The following is a 16,502-nucleotide window of genomic DNA, read 5'->3' as shown; positions in this document are numbered from 1 at the left end:
GTGTTGAGGTGGATGAGGATATCAGGTCATATTTTTCATTTCAGAAGATTAAAGAAACCATCCAGGTCCACAAGTTAACTAAAGCGGCAGGTCCAGACAACCTCCCAACAATTATAATAAAACTTAATGTGGACTGGTAGGCAAGTTTCTTTCATGTCATCTTTCAAAAGGTCTTGACTTCTGGGATTGTTCCACAGAGCTGAAAAGGTAAAATAATTTGGCTGATATATGAGAATGATGATGCCACGAAGCCTAAGAATTACCACCTTATTAGTATTGTTAAGCTTAGTAAAAATGTTGGTGGAACAAAATAACTTCATTCCGGTTGAGCAAGAGGGCTTCAAGGAAGGTCACTCAACAAATCGATTATTGCCTTAGACTATAGACAATGGCAAAGAAGCCAATTAAGTTAAGGGGCCAATTGTTGTCTCGTTGATTTCTGTGCCACCTTTGACCTGGTTGATCGTAAGGGGTTGTGAGATATGTTGAGGTGACGTGGCATCAACAAGGAGCTGCTCTCACTTGTTCAGGAGCTACACATTCAGAATTGGACTCGAGTGATCCTAGACACCGGACGGACCCTATCAAAAAGAATACAGATAAAGAATGGCCTACGTCAGGGTTGTGTCCTGGCTCCTCTATAATTCTCTAATTTTTGGCCAATCTACCAAATACATTAAATAAAGTAAGCAGCCTTTGCCCCAAAATGGATAGGATCCACGTCCCATGCCTACCATATGCTGATGATTTGGTGATAGTGGACATGAAGGAAGTGGGACTACTAAACAAACTGGATAAAAGACTTAAGGTTAATTTAGATAAGACCTAGATAATGGTGTTGGGGAAAGGAAGGGGGGGGGGGAAGGTTCATTGGTATTTGGGTGGGAACAAAGTGGAAGTGGTCAACAAATATAAATTGGGTATGTGGTTTGATATCAAGTTAAATTGGAGCGATCATGTTGAATCACTAAAAACAACTGCATGTACTCGGTATGGGGCCTAAAACAGTTTAGTCTGAAGTATGGCAGGCCCTCCCTACACCCCTTATTGTTTGCCTTTAATGCAATGGTTCGCTCTCAATTTTAATATGTAGCGGAAGCGCTACTCCTAAGTGGCAAATTGGATTAGAACCTTGAAGAGGGTAAATGTGTGACAACACTCCACATATTACCACCTTCAAGTATGATCCTAGCCAAAACGGTAGGATGTCAGCTTACGGCTTGGAGCTATTTGGGAGTGTTAGCTACACTAAAATTCTGCCAGTAATTAAATAAAGGGGAAAGTCCCAAAATATTGCATCTCTGCAAAGCGGAGTTCGAGAACAGTGAACTGAACTGGGCTATTATAGCAAGACATATGTTAAGTGAGCTCTGTGCCAAATTGTCAGTAAAGCCAGATCAGTGGAAGAAAGGGCTACAGATCAACAAGTAGGAGATATGCACCACTGCAAGTAAATGTGCTAGCGATGAGGATCTGCTATATCTGAGTGGTAAATCGTCTACTCAATTTCTGGTCAAAGATTGGAGCAATCACAACAGATTTCCATGCATTGAGGCCCTACCAAATCCCAAGCTTAACACCTTCAGTGCCACGCCCTTTCCCCCTCCTGTGCCGGGCGTTGCACTAGTGGGTGTGGTTCATGACGAGATAGTCTCGTCATGGGCACAGCGCAACCGTGCTCCATGACCAGACTATCTCGTCATGGGCACTGACGAGGTTAAGAATGCTGTGTTAAAATTCCAGTTCGGGATAAACCCATGTCACGTAGATATGAAGACAAAAGTAGCAATGAGAAATGAAATGGGTTGGTATACTTGCAGGTTCAAGGCAAAATGTAACAGGGCACATATTTTAATGGACTGTTTATGGTTTTTAGATAAGTGGAAAGCGTTTTTAAAACCCATTTTTATCAACTATGGAATCACTAATCAGGATCAAGCTCACAGGTTGTTGGTAAATGACATTTTTAAATGTCACATGTGCAATCGGGAGATTGTTATTTGCAATATGGAGATTTTATTTATTTATTTATTTATTTATTTGAAAACCTTTATTCTTCGAAAACATGGACACAGCTATTCAGCCGACATCCCGGAGGTTCGGCAGCTTTGAGAAAGCAGAACAAAGAAACGTCCACAGTGCATAGAGGAGAAGCAGAAAAGGTTCTATTTTAAATAAACACAAACTCACACAAAACCCCAGCAAGGCGAAGGACACTGAATACCACTGGTGATTGCCCCTCAGGGGAGAGCAGACCCCCCTCGTCTAACAGTCACAATACTGTGTTCAGAGGAAAAAGGGGGAAAAGCAGAGGCCCAAAAAGTCAACTAACAATCAGATACATATACAAAAGCTGGAAAGAATGTTAAGGAGAGAGCTGTTCATCGGGGGGATCCAAATCAGGGGCAAGACATATGCCCCCCTATACTGGTTCCACCGCCCCCAAATGGCGTGCCACTTCCGGGGGCGCCCTCTAGCACAATATACTGTCTTTTCCCTTAGCATACTCCAGTCCATGTTTTCTTTCCACGCAGTCAATGTGGGGGGACCCGCAGAGCCCCACAGGCGCGCGATGTCTCGCTTAGCCACCATATTACCCAGAGTCACCCACTGGGTCTGTGCCTCATCGTGATCGGTAGGCCCCCAAACATTCAGGAGACAGCACCGCGCCTCCGGCTGCATAACAATGCCCGTCACCTCCCCCATCACCGTATGGACTCTCCTCCAGAATTCCATGATAACGCCACATTCCCAAATGATATGCATAAAGGTACCCACCATACCGCAGCCCCTCCTACATAAACCCTCCTCAGAAAATCCCATATGAACCAGCCTTGGCCCCGTAACATAGGTTCTGTGGAGCATTTTGAGCTGCACCAGCCTCAGACGTGATGGGATCTCGACCTCCTTAGGAGAGGAGACCGCAGACTGCCAATCCTCGTCATCCAGTTCGAGTCCGTCCCTAGTCCACTGGTCCCTCAGCCCCAATAGCAGGTCCGCCCAAACATTTATCAATTTCTTATATATGAGAGAAATCGTACTCTCTGGCATATGGCCGTCGAGGATCCGATCCTCCAATGGAGAGGTCTCAGGCACCTTCTCACCGTCTACGAGGACTGACCGCAGGGCATGACGCACTTGAACATAGCGGAAGAACTCGGATTTCCCCAACTCATACTCATGCTGCAGCTCTTCAAAGGACTTCACCCTCCCCTTAATCAGCAAATCTCCCACCCTGGAGATTCCAATCAAGTCCCATTTATCAAAACCTTTCGTATGCCAGAGCCTCCCCAATTTTTCAGATTCAAACAACGGGGTAGCTAGGGTGAGCCTATCCTTCCAGCCCAGCGAGTCAGTCGCCAACCTCCACACGCGCACCGCCACCCCAGTGGGCCCCGTGAGGGACGAATCCAGCGCCCGAGAGTACAACGCTCTATGATAATTACCGCCGCGCAGCAACCATCAGTCCATGGCATAGCCGGGGCTTAGAGCCGGACCATAGAAACCATGATTAATCGCGCTCAACTGGGTGGCCCAATAATAGCGTCGAATGTCCGGAAGCGCAATACCCCCGTCGTACCACGGAAGCGTCAACTTAGCAATCGCTATGCGCGGCCGTCCATCCCACAACAACGATCGTTGGAGGCTTTCAACCTCCCGGAAGTAACTGGCCGGTACCCAATCAAGGGTATTCTGCAAGGCATAGAGGAACCGGGGGAGGGACATCATTTTAAACAAGGCGGCGCACCCAACGAGGGAGAGCGGCAGCTTCCGCCAGCCCGCAACATCCCGCCGCAAGCGCGCCAGTGGGGGGAGCAGGTTTCTTTCATACCGCAGGGTGGAGTCAGTGGAGATAAAAATCCCCAGGTACACAAAGCCCTGCTGGGCGATCCGGATCGAACACGTTCGCGGGACAGGCGGAACCTCGCCGCTCAGAACATACAAATACGATTTATTCCAATTGATGACGAGACCCGAGTTCCTGCCAAAGGACGTCAGAACATCACAAACCACTATAAGCGAGTTCTTGGGCGAGGCGAGATATAACAGGATGTCATCGGCATAGAGCGATATACGGTCCTCGTGCTCGGGCGACCACCTAAGTCCACGTATATCCGGATGCCAGCGTATCCACGCCGCCAGCGGCTCGAGGGCAAGGGCGAACAACAAAGGCTGCCGAGTTCCCCTCCCAAGCTGGAACGGAGTCGACGCCCGCCCGTTTACCACAACACTCGCAAGGGGGCCCTCATAAAGCAACCTCACCCAGCTCAAAAAACCAGGGCCAAAGCCGAACTTGGCAAGCACAGCCCACAGATATGCCCATTCCACCGTATCAAAAGCCATCGTGGCATCGAGAGATGCCACAATAGCTGATTCTCGGAGCGTGCCCGCCCTGGCAATCACTCCATGGAGGCGCCGAAGGTTCAACGCAGTGTTACGGTGCGGGATAAAGCCGGATTGATCCGGATGGATCAAGTCTCCGAGCACCCTGACCAAGCGGCCTGCCAGAATTTTAGCCAGAATTTTCGGCTCAGCATTAAGGAGTGATATTGGCCGATAGAAGGAACACTTATCTCGGGGTTTACCCTCCTTGTGTATTACAACAATCGTCGCCAGTCTCTGGTCCAACGGAAGGGACCCGCCCCCCCGCGCCTCCACAAGCATGGCGCGCAGGTGAGGGGAAACCCTATCCGGGAACAGCTTATACAAGTCAATCGGCAAACCATTAGGGCCTGAGGCCTTACCCGAGTTCAGCGCACGGATGGCACCCGCCACCTCATCGACCGTTATGTCTCCATCGAGGTCATCTCTATCTACGTCAGAAAGGCAGGGCAGAGCGATGTCCCGCAGGAGGTCAAGCGAGTCCTCGGTCGGCCTATCCGAAACTGAGGCATAAACCATACGGAAATAATCCGAAAAACACTGTACTATCCCCTCAGGGTCAACAACCACCTCTCCCCCCTCTCTCGTCAGCTCCGGCACCACTCTATTAACCCGTTCTTTTTTGTCCAGCCAAGCTAGGAGCTTCCCGGCCCTATCACCAACATCATACAAGCGGCCCTGCTGTTCCCTACTGAGGGTCTTGGCGGCATTCGTCACCAGGTCCTTATATTCGGCTTGCTTCAAGCTCAGCTCATGCAGTGAGGCCTCTGTAACCTCCTCCTCCAGGGCCACCTCTAAAGCCGCGATCTCCTCCTCAACCTGCATAACCTCGCCATCTCTCCGCCGCTTGGCTGCCACTACCAAGGAGAGGGCCTCTCCTCTCAGCACGGTCTTAAATGCTTCCCACAACGACACGGCCGAGTCAACGGACCCCTGGTTGTCCTTAAAAAAGTGATCAACTGTCTTCAACAGCGCACTGCGCATCTTGGGGTCACGAAAGTACCAGGGGTTAATAGGAGCAACCCTGCCCCCTCCCTCGCGCCCGACATCCAGCCGGACCCACACTGGCGAATGATCCGATATGCCCCGCGCCATATGCCTGGCCTCAGATACCAATGAGGCGTGCGCAGCCAGAGTGAGCAGGTAATCAATCCTAGAGAGGCTACCATGCGCCCCGGAGTGGAAGGTGTATTGGCTCTGTGTGGGGTGCCGGAGCCTCCAGCAGTCTACCAGGCCGAGTGTGTCTAGAAAGTCTGGAAGCCACTTCTGAGCCCCCCCGGTGTCCCTGGGCGGGTACCTATCCAGCAGCCCAGAGCCGACAGCATTGAAATCACCCCCCACCACTAGCATACCCTCCGGGAGGTCCAACAAGGCCCTACCCAGATCTGTAAACGTGGAGGCCTGCAGGGCAGGAGGGACATAGACCGAAACCAAAACCAGAGTTCTTCCTTCCCACCTCCCCGCCACCGCCACAAACCTCCCCCTATCATCAACAATGGTGGAGTTCACCTCGAACGGTAGTGAAGCTCTAACTAGGATGCCCACACCCCTGGAGCCGGAGGAGAATCCCGAGTGAGCTATGAATTTGTAACCTTTCCTATTAAGAGCATGGCAAGTATTACCTATAAGGTGTGTCTCCTGCAGTAGGACGACATCCGGCAAAGACCGTTTCAAGAACTGCAAGACTATCCCCCGCTTAATGCGATCCCCCAAACCATTAACATTCCAGCTAAGAACATTTAAACCCCTACCCCCCATCCCCACACCGCAAGAGGCCCACCCCACACCCGAAGAGCCACCATGGAAAAATCCTGACAATGATTACTGCGCCTTGCAAAAACAAACCCCCCAACAACAAACCCAAAATCCCAACTATCCCCCCCACCCTGCACCCCTGCTGCAGCTTACAAAGCCCCCCCAACTTGCAGTGTGCCTGTCGCCCTACCAAAACCCAAATCTACAAAAAGTACCCTGAGGGAGGAAAGAGCTCCCATCGTCCTCCCGCAACCCTCCGTATTGTACTGCAATCAGTTCAAGTCATCATCCGGAACCAAATCAAGTCAGTCCGACTCCAAAGGCATCAACCCTGCCCATCCCGGCCACTGTCCCCGTCTGCGGCAGCATCCTCGCCAGTCCGTCGTCGGGGCAAAGCGTCCAGCCATTCACCGGCCATAGCAGGCGACTCAAAGAAGAAAGTTCGGTCTTCATACACCACACGTAATCTGGCAGGGAAAAGCATGGCATACTTCAGGTCCCTCTCCCGAAGCCGTCTCTTCACCCCCAGGAAACTCTGCCTTTGCTTTTGCACCAGCTGGGTGAAGTCAGGATAGAAACTCACCGACGCGTTCTGAAAAGGGACCGGGCCCGTCACCCGCGATGCTTGCAGGATAGCGTCCCGATCTCGGAAGTGAAAGAGCCTGGCGACAATCGGTCTCGGTGGAGCTCCCACCTTGGGCCTCCCACCCGGCACTCTGTGAGCTCGCTCAACTGCGAAGAACTTCCCAAGGCCCTTAGGCTTCAGATGGTTAGGCACCAAGTCCTCCACGAGAAGGTCTACAGAAATCTCGTCCGAGGACTCCGGGACCCCGATAATGCGCACGTTGTTGCGCCTGGCCCGGCTCTCAAAGTCCTCGAGCCTACGGGCGGAGAGGTCACTCTCGGCCCGCAGCTTACGAACCTCAGTCTGAAGTTCCAAGACATCATCAGTGAGGCCCGTGGTCTTGAGATCAAGGGTTTTAACCCGTTCATTAGTTTTGCCCAAATCCGCGCGGATCAGGTTAACGTCCACCAAGATGGTATCCACTTTGTGCGCCAGGGCATCAAACTGTCTCCCAATCGAAGCCTGCATCCCTTCGAGCGCGCCCATGACATCCTGCAACGAGAGCTCCGAGGCCCGGGGTGAGGCAGTCTTCTGTCCATCCAGCGACTGGCTCGATCCACCAGGCGACCCCTTCTGCTGGGCATACCGATCCATATTATTGGCTTGAGTATAGGCTCCCCGCCTGGTAGCCTTGGGTTTCAGCCGATCCACCTCTGCTTTACCCGACATGTCTGGCACCAAGCAGTCCGGTGCAAAAAGACGGCCCTCTCTCAGGTAGAGGGAGCAGGAGAAGTCAGATCTGCAATAGCCAGCCAGGGTAGGGCGCAGAGCGTCCAGAGGATAATAAAGCAGCCGAAAGCACTCCCGGGCCAAGGCAGACAAAGGGCGAGAAAGTGAAAGTGAAAGGACGGGGTCCTCCGTCCGACAGTTCACACCTCGCCTGGCCGCTGTTGTTCAATTAGAGGTCGGGCATCCTGCCAACGCCAGCCCCTGGCGTCCCTCGGAGACAGGCCTCAATCTTCCGCCGTGCACAACTCCGGTTCCCGGTGGGCGATCCGAACTCGGGCGGCATCAATCGCCTCCATAACGAGTCATCTGCAAGATGCCGTGCATATAAAACAGGATTGAAGACAGGATAGTCGACGGAGGGCGCGTGGGTCTCGGGAGCTCAAAGCTCACGCGGCCATCTTGGTCAAGCGCTAGGCTCCTCCAATATGGAGATTTTAAAAGATTTGCCGGGAAATTTGTAAGGATTGAGGTGCGTTTTGTATGAGACCCTCCATCAGATTGCTTTCTCTTACATTACTGTATGTATATTTGTCAGATATGTCTCTTTTAACCACTTTTATCTTATGTATTATTTTAGGACGCATTTATGGTACTGTTTATAGATCAGGGTCTAAATAAACAAACTTTTTGACTGACTTGGGTATTTTTAGTGAGGTCCCAGTCTGTGACAGAAAGAACTGTGAATCTGTAAATCATTATTTTAAAATTGCATAATGCACAGCATAAGATAGGCTGCCACAGAATGTGCAAAATAAATGTGGTTTAAGATAAGAAAAGTTCTTTGAATCATACATTTTGCTAATACGCATACTGCACCTGGGGCAAACATGTTTTTTTATAACAGTCTTTCAAAAGGACTCACTACAAATGAGCTGATATCAATCTTTCAAAATGAAGAATCTTTGTCTTCAGTAAGGGATTCCATCAGTTAAAACCAATGCGGCTTCCAAGCAGCCTTTACATTTGCGGATTAGTCAATTGCACGAATTCACATTTCTTTCAGTAAACACCCTGGCAAGAAGGCTTATTTCAAGTTTAGCTCTCTGCCCCCTCCCTTGGGATTACAGGGCAGAAGGCCCTCTCCCCCTCTACTTCAGCTGAGGCATCTCAAAGGTCGGAGTTAACTTTTGGCTTTTGGCACAAAGGCTAAAATTATGGACCTATGCCATCCAGTAAAACATGGATCACAGACAACGAACATTAGGGCTAATTTACGGACTGTCCTTGTAAATTACGGAAGGGTGGTCACCCTATTTCTCAAAAGAGGTGAAATAATGAGAACATTGGAGGAGTGTAGTAGCAGAACCGACCTGACTGCCTAGCTGTCAGGTATCGACGTGAAGACTGAACGAATCCCAGCGTTTTCTGTGAAAGAAGCTGGTGTCTTGCTAGTTGCCAGACAGCCGTAAACGAAAAGTGAACGGACACTGACCACTTAAAGATGTGTAAGGCCCAGAATAAATTACCTCCCCCAATGAGCCACTTTGAAAAAGAAGAATAAAGGTATGGTAAAAGTATGAGGCTGGTCTGTACTATAATTTTCAAGTCCTAGTCACTATGCTGGCGACTAAGAGACTCTGTTCACGATGCCTGATCTCATGTCTCATTACAAACTGCGTCACCAATGCTCTCTGCCCTGAACTCAGAAAACGTGTTCTCGTGGCACGATGACCGTTCCGAAAACAAAACTTAACCAGGCACATCTATATCACCAGTATTAAACCAGCTGCCCAGCCAGTGCAAGTACCTGCTGTTTCGCTATCTCTCTGTGCCACTCCATTCTTCAGTGTGCCGACACGGAGAACTTTAATTTAAGATGGGGCTGGTGGGAGAAAGAGTTTGAGATCTATGTGGATGCCTTTGGACTTGAAAATGAGAAAGGTCTACTCTGCCACCTCATGCAGAGAGTTGGTCCTGACGTCAGGGACATCATCTTTCAGTTTGATGAAAATGAGAGAGAAAAGACAACCTGATGACATATTTCTACCCAAGAAAAATGTTGACTACTAAAGATCCATCTTCCATTCTACCATCCACAACTACAATTGCGTAGAAAGCAGGGCTTAATTTGAGCCGAGCTTTCCGGTGCTGAGCACCGGCACTTAATTGGTTTCCGGTGCTCGGCACCGGCACCTGATTGTCAACACCACACTTAGGGCAGTCTGCCACAAGGTGTTGCTGCTCATGTAATTTAGAGATGAGCAGTATCACAGTTATTTAGGAAAACAGCATACATTATAAAATTACTAACACCTGCCTCCCCAGCCATTCCTTTACCTTTGGGGACCTGCAATTATCTGAACTGTCGCATTAACATGCAAGAGAAATGGTTAGTAGTTGTTTTGGTAGAGATGACAGGGGCGATGGGCGGTGCAAGCTGCAGTGGCCTCCTGGTCAGAGCACTGGCACTTAATATTTTACAAATTAAGCTCATGGATTATTGAAGGGTGTGATTCTGTCACTTTACGACAAAAGTTGGTTCAAAAATCCCACAATCTAGAAAACATAAAAAGCATACTTGAGTACCAGGCTGAAATCATAAACAGCAACAAATGTCGAAATGCTACTGAGAAATCTGTGAGTAAAACACTTGTGTTACCAGTGCCTCGTACCGATCTTTCCCATGTCGCCCAAAGCATCTGTCACAAATATGGTAAAATCGGTTACTTCGAAACTGTCTGAAGATGTCAAATGCATCAGATGAATAGCAATTGACCTTATCTGCTATCAGAAAGTCCAGAACGATTTCATGCCAAGACCACACAGACTTTGGGGGCATCTTTGCCTCAGGGAGATAACAGCACATGTTGACTCTTCTACTGCATCGTCGTCAATTGAGAGATACCACGGAATGCTAAAATCTTTTCTATTTGAGGGAGTGTCCTGATTGATAAAGTGCCTCGGCCCAGAGTGCATGGTTCATCTTCCTAGCTGAAAGCGGCGCAATAATTAACATCATTATGGATGCTGCAACCTTCTCGATAACTAGTAGATATTAAGGGTGGGCGTAGTTCGCGAAGTAGCACTTCGCGAAGCTACGCAAAGTGAAGTTCGCACTACGCGAGCTACGCGTAGCACTTCGCGAACTGCGTAGTAACATGTTCGCACTGTGCAAGATGTTGTTTTCAATGATTGCACAGTGCGGACAAGCAACCGGCACTGTGCAATCATTGAAAATGGCATCTCGCACAGTGCGAGCTGTAGTTTTCTGCTGCTCGAGTAGATTTGTACTCGAGCGGCAGCTTTCTCAACGCGAACTGGTAGTTTCTCATCGCGAGCGGTCGCGAGCATACGCGACCACTCGCAATGAGAAACCTGACCTCCTCGCGTTGGGAATCTCGCCGGGAGGTTTATTTTCCACGCTCGCGATCGCGAACAAGGAAAAAGTCTCGCCGGGATGTCATTTTGCTTGCTCGCGGTCGCCAACTTGTTGTTGAGGACCGCGAGCAAGCAAAAAATGACCGCAGCACTACGCAACACTACGCTACGCGTGTTCGCACTGTGCTACGTGCAGTTCGCGTAGTGCGAAGTAGCGCGAACTTCGCAAACTACGCGAGCGTAGCGTAGTGCTTCGCCCAGGCCTAGTAGATATGTGAAACTACGGCTATGGCTCAAGGAAACCTCTCATACGTCTAGTCTAGACCTCTTCTGTACAAAACTCTCTCATCACCCTCAGACTGTCAAGAGTGACATATATGTAGTGGAGGCAGATACTGTGACCAGATGTCTTCTCAGTTTTAGGAATGCAGCCAAAATGTGTTTCCTGCTAGCCCGATGTGAACTTATTGCAGTGGTATTTGCCGAGGAAGAAACTGTAGATGTCAACCAGATGTTTCTTTACCTGTTCCAATACATTGGTAAACTGAAACAACGATTAATTCACTTGCACACTGATAAGACAGAAGAATCCTTATCCAATGGTTCACAAATGTTCTCAAATCTTGACTAAAACAAGGATTATCAAAACCTTGAAAGTGAGAACTCTAGATGCATCAACCTCATTGCCACGCACTGTGGCCTGTACAGATACTACTGTCCACGAGTAGCCATTTGCACCACTATTGAGGTCTTCCAGAAAGAAATCCGCAAAATGATCCAAAACATTCACAATTGCCTAAATTAGTGATGACACACTCGTATTTTGGCTATTTTACAACAAACATAACAAGCAAAATGTGCAAAATGCTACAGGATACAAATCTGTCCTTGATTAAAAAAATGTTGAGTAAACTACGACTTTGGCGTAGCTCTATGGTGTGCTTTCCCACCCACGGGTGAAACTGGTTCAAAGCACCAGTGATCAATGTGATAGATAGGTTATTGTAGCCTCGCAGAACACTATTCAATGTGTAGTTGAAATAGGGGTATTGCTTTTGGGTTACTAACAATCCCATAAAGGTATCAGGGGCACCGTGGTAACAGTAATAAACCTTATTTCACTATTCACAGTATCACACTCCCTATACTAAGAAGAAGGAACACTTTTTTGCTAAAAAGTATTTATTGCTACCGGATTACAATTTTTTCTCAGTAGGTCTAAAACGACCACACATAATATGATAAAAACAGCAAGAAAATGCATTAAAAATAACAAGAATAAAATGAACATTTCTAACATGATCAAAATGTCATCTAGAAACTAGCACCCTAGCATCTACTTCTAAGCGCTATAGTAATAGAGAATGGAAGGCAGAGCAGTTTGCAGTCTAGAGTTTCTTACGGAGAAGAGATGCACTGCGTACCTTGTTGACAGTAAAGGCTGTCTTTATCGGCAGAGGCGTGAATACAGTCTTCCCCACGAAGGGCAAACACATGCTATGGTAGCTGTCTTGTCTTTCTCCGGGACTTGGCTTTGACTTCAGGCAAGATTAAGCATCTGCGAAGAGTGCTGGCAGTAGGTGAGACTCTCTCTGGCAGAATCTCGGGGGATAATCTGGGAGAAGGGCCTCTCCTTTAACGGGGTAAAGGTGTAGTCCTAATATATTAAATCTTATCAGAAATTGGAATTTCTCATATAAGTTTAGGAATGTCTGACATAGATTATGGCATATCAAAAGGGAATGGATCACTTGTAACTGAAAAAAGGGGTTCTTAAACCATTGTTTGAACCATTAATACCTGAATAGGTACTATGAGAACCCTCAATCACGTATCTTAGGTGGTATTGGCGGTTTATCTTGATTCTCCGCCTTATTAATACGTGTCAGCATTATCATTGGGTCTCTTGTGTATAATGCTTCCTCCACCTGGAGGGAACCACTGATTTTCAGTAGTGATCAGAAATATTTGTGCAAAAGGTGATATGGTGACGTTAAAAATGTCTTACTCACACTGCCCTCAAAAAAGATATTTATTCTGTCCGGTGTGTGAGGAGACTCTTAAAAAAATAAAAATAGTAGTGCAATAGGTCAGGTAATGTAACCAAAGCACTTTTATAGTGTCCAAATCAAAAAAAGGTCGACATGTTTCTGCCCTTCTGATGCCCCAGGAGGGGGTCGTTGGGCGTTCTTCAGGACCTAGTGGTTGTGAGAACCGGTAATGCCCAGTTCTGAAAATAGGTTTATGATTGTCTTCATAAACAAGAGGTCAAGCCAGCGTCAGCACAAGTCGTGCTTAGCCCACAAAGGAGGCTACGCGCTTACGGTGGCAAGGCAGCAGCCGCAATACAGATCTGTTCCAAGGTAACACTAACCTTGAGGTACTGTTAGACCTCTTGTTTATGAAGAGAATCATTAACGACCCCCTCCTGGGGCATCAGAAGGGCAGAAACATGTCGACCTTTTTTTTTATTTGGACACTATAAAAGTGCTTTGGTTACATTACCTGACCTATTGCACTACTATTTTGATTTTTTTTAAGAGTCTCCTCACACACCGGACAGAATAAATATCTTTTTTGAGGGCAGTGTGAGTAAGACATTTTTTTTTTTTTTTTTTTTTTGAAACCGTTTATTACAGGACTTAAAAGTATACAAGTATGGGCCCACAACCTTCCGGCCGGCCGCTAGCAATAGTAGGAACACACGACATATATACATGGAACACGTGGTATTACAGGAGGAGCATTTCTCAATAGATAACAATGTCGAAAAACCACATCATCCAGGCCCCATTATGCGGTTTCATTTTAAATTAAAACAACAAAAATTAAAACCACACCCACAAGGCAACCCACAATCAAAAATAGCAGTACGTGCTCCCCAAGAGGGGGGATCCCAACTATACACAGAAGTGTGAAGAGGGGGAAGAGAGCAAAGCGAGGACTGGGGGAACCCAATGCCCGGCAGCGGGGGAATGAGTCGGCTAAGGGGATGGGGCTGGCGAGGGATCAGGCAGCAGCGGCGGCGCACAGATACCCCCGCGGTAGGCGTTCCAGAGGCCCCATACTTTCACCCATGTCCCAGGCTTACCCCTCGCCACATACACCACTTTTTCGCGAAACATGCACCAGTCCATGTGTTCTTTCCAGGCCGAGACCGTCGGGGGCCTCTGGGATCCCCACAGTTGAGCAATATCACGCTTGGCTACCATATATCCCAGAGTCACCCACCACGTCTGCGGCGCTGAGTAATCAGTCGGTTCCCACACATTCAACAGGCATCTTCTCGCTTCAGGCAACAGCGCCACATGCGTAACCAGATGCAGCACCTCATGTACACCACGCCAGAACCCCTCTACCTCCGGGCACTCCCACAAAATATGCATAAAGGTCCCCAAAGCACCACACCCACGCTTACATAACCCATCTCCGGCATAGCCCATACGCAGAAGCTTTGGCCCCGTCATGTAGACCCGGTGGAGTATCTTGAGCTGGACGAAGCGAAGGCGAGCCGATATGGCCACCTCCTTCGGGGAGGCCACCGCGGAGGTCCAGTCCTCGTCGTCCAGCTCCAGCCCGTCGGCAACCCAAGCCGCACGAAGGGCAGTCAACAGGCCCGAGCGGTCATTTATCAGCTTTTTATATATAAGTGAGATCGTGCTGTCCGGGACATGCCCATCCAGTACTCTATCTTCCAGGGGGGAATATTCCGGGATGGAGGCAACATCCATGAAGACGGAACCCAGCGCATGACGGACCTGCAAATACCGGAAGTATTCACTGCCCTGCAACTGAAATTCCGTCTGCAGCATATCGAACGTTTTAAATCCTCCCTTCGTCCAAAGATCCCCCACTTTACTGATACCTATCATGTCCCACTTCTCGAAGCCCTTAGAGGTCCACAGGGAACCTAACCGCTCAGACGCGTATAGTGGTGATGCCCGGGTCAAACGGTCCTTCCACCCCATAGCTGCATTGGCCGCGTGCCAGACTTGCACCATGACACGCGTGGGGCCCGTCAGACGAGCGTCGGGCGCGCTAGAGTAGAGCGCTCGATTGTAGTCGCCACCTGGCAGGAGCATCTTGTCCATTTCAAAAGCCGGGTTTAAGGCGGGCCCGTAGAGGCCATGGTTAATGGCAGCGAGCTGAGAGGCCCAATAGTACCGTTTAATATCCGGGAGGGCAATCCCCCCGTCAAACCATGGGAGCGTCAGCTTAGCCAGAGCAATGCGCGGCCTCCCGTCCCAGAACAGGCGGCGTTGCAGACTCTCCACCTCGCGGAAGTAGCGCGCCGGGACCAAGTCCATAGTGTTCTGCAAAGCGTACAGAAAACGCGGCAGAGACATCATCTTGAACAATGCTGCCCGGCCGAGCGGCGAAAGCGGCAGGCGCCGCCAGCGTGCGACATCTACCCGCAGACGCTGGAGGGGGGGGAGCAAATTCCGTTCATACCGGGCCTCCGGGTCCAGAGTAATGAAGACACCCAGGTACCGAAATCCCTGCGGGGCGATCTGGATCGGACAGCCCCGCGGGAGAATAGGAGCCTCCCCAGAGAGAACATACACACACGATTTAGCCCAATTGATGACGAGACCGGAGTTACGACCAAACGAGTGTAAAACATCAACTAGGACTATAAGTGATTTGCGTGGGGAGGCTAGGTACAGAAGGATGTCATCAGCGTATAGGGATACGCGATCCTCATACTCGGGGGTCCAACGGAGACCTCGGATGGAAGGCTCCCACCGCAGCCACTCCGCCAGGGGCTCCAAGGCAAGCGCAAAAAGAAGCGGCGACAGGGGACAGCCCTGCCGCGTGCCCCGGCCCAGCTCGAACGGGGCTGATACTCTTCCGTTCACGACCACCTGTGCCAATGGGCCCGCATACAGCAATTTGACCCAACTGATGAATCCTGGGCCAAACCCGAACTTAGCAAGCATCGCCCAGATGTATGGCCACTCAAGCGTATCAAACGCCATGGTGGCGTCTAAGGACGCCAGAATGGCCGGTTCCCGTATGAATGGGACGCGCGCAAGCACCCCATGCAAACGCCGAAGATTAAGGGCTGTATTGCGATGGGGAATGAAGCCAGACTGGTCCTGATGAACCAGATCTCCCACCACACCGACCAGCCGATTGGTGAGTACCTTAGCGAGAATTTTAGGCTCCGCATTCAGTAGTGAGATAGGCCGATAAGAAGTAACCCGATCTCGAGGTCTCCCTTCCTTGTGGATCACCACGATTGTAGCCAGACGCTGGTCAAGCGGGAGGGAGCCCACTGAGTGGGCCGCAAGGAACATTGCGCGGAGGTGAGGCGCCAATGTATCCGGTCGCAGCTTGTACAGCTCGATAGGGATACCATTCGGGCCCATGGCCTTGCCAGAAGCGACCGAGCGTATGGCGAGGGCAATTTCGTCGGAGGTGGGAGCGGCGTCCAGCAACACCCTGTCCTCCCCGGACAGGGAAGGCAGTGCGATATCTCTGAGCAGGGCACGGGAATCCTCTTCCGAGCAAGAAGAGACCGGGGAATACACCTCGCGGAAATACTCCGCGAAGCATGAGACAATTTCTTCTGGTTCAGTTACACACACACCATTCGTTTTCTCAATCAGTGGGACCACACGATTCGCTCTTTCCTTTTTATCCAACCACGCTATCAGTTTACCAGCCTTATCACCCACATCGTACAGCC

The sequence above is a fragment of the Triturus cristatus genome, chromosome 11 (assembly GCF_964204655.1).
Source record: "Triturus cristatus chromosome 11, aTriCri1.1, whole genome shotgun sequence".
In the NCBI taxonomy this organism is placed as follows: domain Eukaryota; kingdom Metazoa; phylum Chordata; class Amphibia; order Caudata; family Salamandridae; genus Triturus; species Triturus cristatus.
Note: the sequence above shows the minus strand (reverse complement) of the source record.